The sequence below is a fragment of the Meles meles genome, unplaced genomic scaffold (genome assembly GCF_922984935.1).
Source record: "Meles meles unplaced genomic scaffold, mMelMel3.1 paternal haplotype, whole genome shotgun sequence".
Classification (NCBI taxonomy): Eukaryota; Metazoa; Chordata; class Mammalia; order Carnivora; family Mustelidae; genus Meles; species Meles meles.
Window position 1 is genome coordinate 90,999 of NW_025721131.1, and position 6,704 is coordinate 97,702.

Here is a 6,704-nt window from a genome sequence, read left to right on the forward strand (position 1 = left end):
TTTTGTTTTGGGTTTTTTTCCCAAAAATTTTATTGGGGGGAAACTACAAAACATTTACAATACAATGTTTACAGTCACAATTTGTAGTGAACTGATTCCCCAAAATATATTACAACTCAAGTTGACGTATCTTGTTACATTCAAAAACCTACTTCTGTCAAAGTAGTCCTGAGTACATACATACATACTGCTCCAACCGTACCTACGTACAAACTAAAGCTACTGCTCATTCATCCACTGTCCAGGAAAGCATTCCTGCCTTTCTACACACGGGAAAAAAAAATATACAAGTTTTGGAATTTTATGTAATTAAAACAAGGCATATTCATGTACTACACCATTCTTAGTACTAAGAGGTGGCCTCTTTAGATCTATATAAGAAAGTGGTAAATATCTTCTCCTTTTGTGCAGTTGAACCCATCCTACATTCAAATTCTCTCAAGCACTGAGAGAAAAATACTTTTTTGGTTGAGGAAGATTTAAGGCAAGTTCTGGCCCTTTCCAAAGGCACTGTGAGACTAACCCCCCACCTCATTATTGCTACATGTCTTTAAACGCAGAGTATGTCACAGTAGAATTGGTGGGATAAACAAAAAACAAAATTTTGCTTCTTGCTAATTTAAAAAGCTGGAATGACAAAAAGCATGCCACATTTAAGCCTGCTTGCAAAGTATGTGGTCAACTTTTTTTTCTTTAAAGTTGGATGGGCTACACCCATTATACATTCTAAGAAAACTCATAAGATATTCCTCAAACTACTTCCACAGCATCAGGATAGATTTCTGTAAAGAAATCATGCAATCTTTCAAAACAAGGAAAGAAATTAATGAAATAAATATTACATACAATCTCTTAAATTAAGATTTTTTTACTCATTTACAATAAAATAACCAAGTGAAGTTACAAAAGGCATATATTACTGTGAAAAGAACATACACTCCACATTTTGGCGATTAATAATGGCAATCATAATTTAACATAATAAAAGAATATATATCTATTGCTTTTCATCATACTTGATAAATACAGTATGAACAAAAATTTCAGTGTATACTTTTCACAAAATAATAAATAGGTTAAATAGTTTTTTTCATATTGAGTTGGGGTGCAGTGGTGTGAATCAACTCAAAACAGCTAAAAATTCAGCAGTTATTCCCCCAAATGATTAGGAACTAAGCTCTGCCCAAGGCTTCCAGAAAGAGCAGAGAAAATGGTTCTAAAATTAAACATCCACTAAGTGATGGCAAAAAAACAGTAACCAGTAGGAAACTTTGGAATGCACGTTTGTTTTTGTTTTTTTTTCCAGACATAAAGAATTTTGTGTCAAACAAAAACCTGTGGAGCGGAGGACTACAATCAAGGCATATTCCTGATAGAATATTGGATTCCAGAAGCTTAGAGGTTTAGCAAGGTGGTGGCTGGCTGTTTGTTTACACTGGTCTGAAGACAAACGACAATTAAGAACTTCTCTCACATAAGAGTTCCCACATCTGGACTGTAACTAATGCTTTTCAAGTGAAGATACGGAATGGTGGTTGGTAGCTGCTGGTGCTGGGTTGATTTTTTTTCCCCCAAAAGTCCCAAACTCTTAGGAGACCTAAAAAAGTTTTAAGTGTTTGGTATCTTGTTCTGTTCGCATCACACCTACCCTGTTGTGAGTATTTTGTTCATCAATACAAAAGTTCATTGCCTTTTTTTTTTTTTGCTCAACAAGAATGAAACTTCATAATAATAATAAAAATAATAAATAAAAAAAAAGAGAGAAAACCGAAAGGGGAGGGGTGGGGCCCCTCCCGGCACACAAGTTCGAGTCCAAGTGCTCGGTGGGGCCCGCAGACTCTGCTCATGGCCTGTCACCCCCCACTCCAGCGTCCCTCCCTGCCCGTAACAAGGACTCCAGGTGGCAGGGGCGCCCTCCAACAACCGACAGAACAGCCTTCCCCCTTCCTCCTCCTCCTCGCTGGCGCCCTCTTGCCTCAATCGTCAGAGATGGGCAGGCTGCGGCCAGGGTCCAGGCTGGGGGACTCGGAGCCGCTGAGACTGCCCGAGCTGAGTGAGCCGCTCAAGTATCTGTCAGGGTCCGACAGCGAGTCCGGGGTGCTAGGGGACGCGTCGAAGACGGGCAAATCGGACAGGCGGCGCGGCAGCTGGAAGTTGAAGGGCGGCGAGGGCGGCGCGGTGGCACTGGCAGGGAGGGGCGCGCTGGGCGGCGCCGGGGGCTGCACGGGGGTACCAGGCCCTGCTGCTGCTGCTGCTGGCTGGCTGCGATAATAGGCAGCGGCCACGGAGGCGAAGTTGTGGGTCTGGATGCCAAGCGGCGTGATGAAGCTGCTCAGTTCCGGGCCAAACGCAAAGGCGTTGTTAGCGCACGAGGCGGACCGGCAGGCTGCGCACCGAGCGCCGGGTGCCAGCAGGTCCTCCGCGCCCCCTGTGCGGTACAGCAATGCCGCCGAGGGCCGCAGCCGCCGCCGAGGCACAGCAAGTCCGAGCGCCTGAGGGCGTGGAGGCTGCGGAGGCGCATGAGCAGGACAGAGCGGAAGAGGAGCAGGACGAAGCGGCAGAGGAGCAGGAGGAGGCTGAGGAGCAAGAGGGTGGCGGCGGCGGTGCGCGACGTGGGCTGTTGAGCAGCAGCGGCGACTCTAGGCCCCCCGGGGGCTGGTAGTGGCCCGACGGAAAGCCTGAGAAGCTGAGGCTGTGATGCAGCTTGGGCAGCGGCTTCCGGGGGAAGCCGAGGTGCAGCGCGTCCCGCACGCTTAAGGCGCGCAGGTCCCCAGAGGCGCCCCCAGACGGCGCTGGCCGCCGCTCGTCTGCGTTGTGGATGAAGTGGCAGCGCGGCCAGTAGAGGCAGAAGCTGATGGTGTAGAAGGTGTGGCACAACTCGGTCTTGTACTTGCAGTGCCGGGTCAGGCTGGGTAGCTCCTGGAAGCAGTGCGCGAACTGGCACTTCTCGCTGTAGTTGCACGTGCAGCTCTCCTGGAAGGGCCGGCACAGCTCAGTCTTGTGGAGCATCGAGTTAATCTGGGAGCCGCCACCCCTGTGCTGCTGCTGCTGCTGGTGCTGCTGCGCTGGTGCTGCTGCTGGTGCTGGTGCTGGTGCTGGTGCTGCTGCTGCTGCTGCTGCTGCTGCTAGTGCAAGAGGTGCTGGTGCAAGAGGTGCTGGCTGTGCTTGCCCTTGCTGAAGGAGCGGTACTGAAATTTGTTCTCCTTGTTAAGCAGGGCCGTGCCTCCGCCCCCTGACAACTCCTTGAAGGTCCTGTAGGAGGCGGGGCCGCCCGCCGCCCAGCTGCCATAGTTGCTGCGGTTAGCCCCGCCCAGGAACTTGGGCGAGCAGCTGCTGGGCCTAGGCGCGGGGTGGGCGGAGAAAGCCCGTCGTGAAGCCCGAGCTAGGGGCAGCGGCCACGGGGGTCCCCACCGGCTTCTTGTCCAGCATGTTCAGATTGAGATTGGCCAGGGATTTCTCCGTCTTGCACAGGAAGTCGATATCGTAGAAGGCAGACAGAAGTGTCATCGACATGTTTCTGGATCTTGTAATGGTCGGAGTTGCAGGCACGGAGGTCCGGAGGAGCCCTCCGGGCGGCAAGGCCGGCTGGAGCTACGACGAAGAACGGGTGACCGGCGGGGGAGGGACCGAAAGTTTGCCAGGGGACGAGACAAGAGGGAAAGGGAAGCAGCGCGGCCTGATTTGAGGGTGCCCGGGGGTGCGGAGTGGGGGGAAAGAGGAGAGAGAAAAAAGAGCGCTCCTCCACTCCCCGGGGATGCTCGGCCCGCCCCCCACCACCAACCCGTGCGCGGAGCCGGCGACAGTTCCCAGACTGCTGGACCACAGCACGTTATTTTCATTTGTCATTTCATTTGTTTTCATTAACTTTAATCTAAATAAATGAGTTGGTGCCTAAAAATAAATGTCACACCACAAGGAAAACTGGTGTGAATCTTACCAGAGCTGCCGTTATGTGAAGCTCTTAGTATTTGGTTTAGAAGTTGGAAGCAAGGTAATATGGAAGGTAGAAATTCATTTAATTGATATTTATTGAGAACTAAGTTTGTGTTGGACACTGTACTAAGCTTTGAAATCAGCAGTAAATAAGGAAGATATAGTTCCTGCTCTCATGGATCATAAGTAATATATATTCAGTAGACCTATTTTCCCTTTTCTTAGAATGAAGAGTAGGGCAAATGATGGAATGAGGGCTTTAAACTAAGTCATAGAGAGTACTCTACCACAGTTTTCTAATTAAAGTATAAATGAATAACCTTAAGCAACCAAAATAGGAATCTGAACTTTAAAAATGATGATTTGACTCCAATTTTAACCAAAATTGTGAGTCAGAATAATCCCATAGGATATTTTCAATAATTAATGGCTCTGATGCTCATTAGGGTATCTTCCTTTTCCTTCTCCCCCTACTATCATTTCCCCTTATTAAAAAGAAAGTAAAACGGAACCAAAAATCTCTCAACAAATATTAGTAGTCAACATCTTAATTATTGGCTTGATTTTCAGCTTTCAAAAACTCAGTGATGTGTGATTATAAAAATCTCAGACCCCATAGTCCTGAGCAGTTGCCAGTTTGCATCACTAAAGACTCCTTATTGCCTCAGCAAGTGTCCATCCAAGTCATTCAGCACCAGGCCAATGGTAAAGAATCTGTCTTTTAATTCCACCTCTGATTTCCAGCAGATTCAAAGTTTCCTGAAACCCATTAAAACCCCAGAAGGGGGCACCTGGGTGGCTCAGTGGGTTAAAGCCTCTGCCTTCAGCTCAGGTCATGATCCCAGGGTCCTGGGATCAAGACCCACATCGGGCTCTCTGCTCAGTGGAGAGCCTGCTTCCTCCTCTCTCTCTCTCTCTGCCTGCCTCTCTGCCTACTTGTGATCTATATCTGTCAAATTAAAAAAAAAAAAAATCTTTAAAACCCCAGAAGGATAGGCTCATGCATGGAGTGCTCCTTCCTGCTGTTAATCTCAGTACCAGAAAAGACATGTTGCCAGCAGTGGAATATCAAGCAGGAGATTTCTGGAGAATCAGTCTAATATTACTCCATATTTACCACTCCTTCCCTGGAATTGAAAATGTCTGGATTCCTGGGGGAAGACACTGTTACTCAGAACTTTGAAACTCAGGTCAGGGTCAACAGATATGGACTGCACCATTCCCCAAACAAAAGGAATATTAAGCCCTAAAGTCAAATCTCATACCGTGCTCATATTTAATATCACTTCACTTAAAGTGGAGCACAGATTTACACCTTTGAGCTGTCTCCCAACTCCACTTCGTATTCTTATATAGTTTGTACACTCTGCTTCCTCAATCAAAGTCTCTCCCCATGCTTGGCCCACCAACTATTACTCTATGTAATTAGTAGATATACCCTTGCCCTCAACTTCCACCTTAAATGTTCCCAATTTAGATGGTATTGCAATCCCAAAGAGCAAATGTGAGCACCCTGAGATATTGGGCCACGAGTAGTTTCACTGGGAGAAGGACGCTTCTGATCCCCTGTACTCCTGGAAAATGAAGCAGCAGTTAGATTCACCTAGAAGCCACACAAGTTCGACTGCCTGCTAGACACTTCAGTCTTGCACACTGACTGACTCACAGGAATACTTAAGTGTCTGGGCAGCTTTATGCCTGTTTTGGTAGGATGATTTTTGGATTCGGTTTCAGGATAACATAATATTATGAAATAAAATGGAAATCTTGTCATACTAGTAAATTTATAAAACTAGGATAGATTTTTCTAAAGTCATATTCGCTTTTATTATAATAATCTATCCTCATATTTAAAAATAATGTCAATTATTATTAAAATATTATGTGATTCTATAGCTTATTGACACAGAAACGTAAGCCCTCAGACAACTTACAGCCCTCATACAGTAGTCATTTCAAGTCAACCAGGTGAGTTGAAGCTTACAGGTTTCTGTGACTCTTGAAATGAATTCATCAAGAAATTTACATTTCATTCTCTGGGTTTCCCTATTGTAATTTTGTGCATAGAAATCAAACGACTTGGTTATCTAGAAGCCCCAGAATATGCCGATCTCAATTTTTTGAGATAATGACCGAAACAAAACATTTAAAACCCTTTTTGAGACTTCTAGACTCATTGAGAATATATGTATGGATCCTTGCAAATTTTAAGAACCTTTCCATAGTTTATTTCTGCACAATCAAGAGCTCCATCTATCCTTGTCAGGATTGAGAGATTCCCATAACATGCCAGACTGATCCACAATCTTGATTGGATGCATGTTCTTACAAATCTTTTACAATTACCAGCTATAAACTTTACTGAAAGGTCTTTTTTCTGGCAGGATATGCTACTATTTAAAACATTACATAAAATACTGCTGGCTTTTTCTGATATTTAGCAATCCTACTCCCACCATCTATGTTAATCTTTGTTACATTATAATTATAGTTAAAATATAATAAAATCCAGTCAAAAATTAACACTAAATAAATCAAAATCCGGGCAAGGTTTTCAAAATGGAAGTTGATAATCTGGCTATAAAATTTGTATGATATTGGGAGGGAGACAAACCATAAATGACTCTTAATCTCACAAAACAAACTGGGGGTTGCTGGGGGGAGGTGGGGTTGGGAGAGGGGTAGGGGGTTATGGACATTGGGGAGGGTATGTGCTATTGTGAGTGCTGTGAAGTGTGTAAACCTGGCGATTCACAGACCTGTACCCCTGG

At 45.6% G+C, this 6,704-nt stretch overlaps 1 pseudogene; it reads right to left on the reverse strand.

Moving 5' to 3' along the window:
• Positions 1–1,915: 1,915 nt before the first annotated feature.
• Positions 1,916–3,513, reverse strand: LOC123936016 (annotated as a pseudogene).
• Between the last annotated feature and the right edge of the window lie 3,191 nt (positions 3,514–6,704).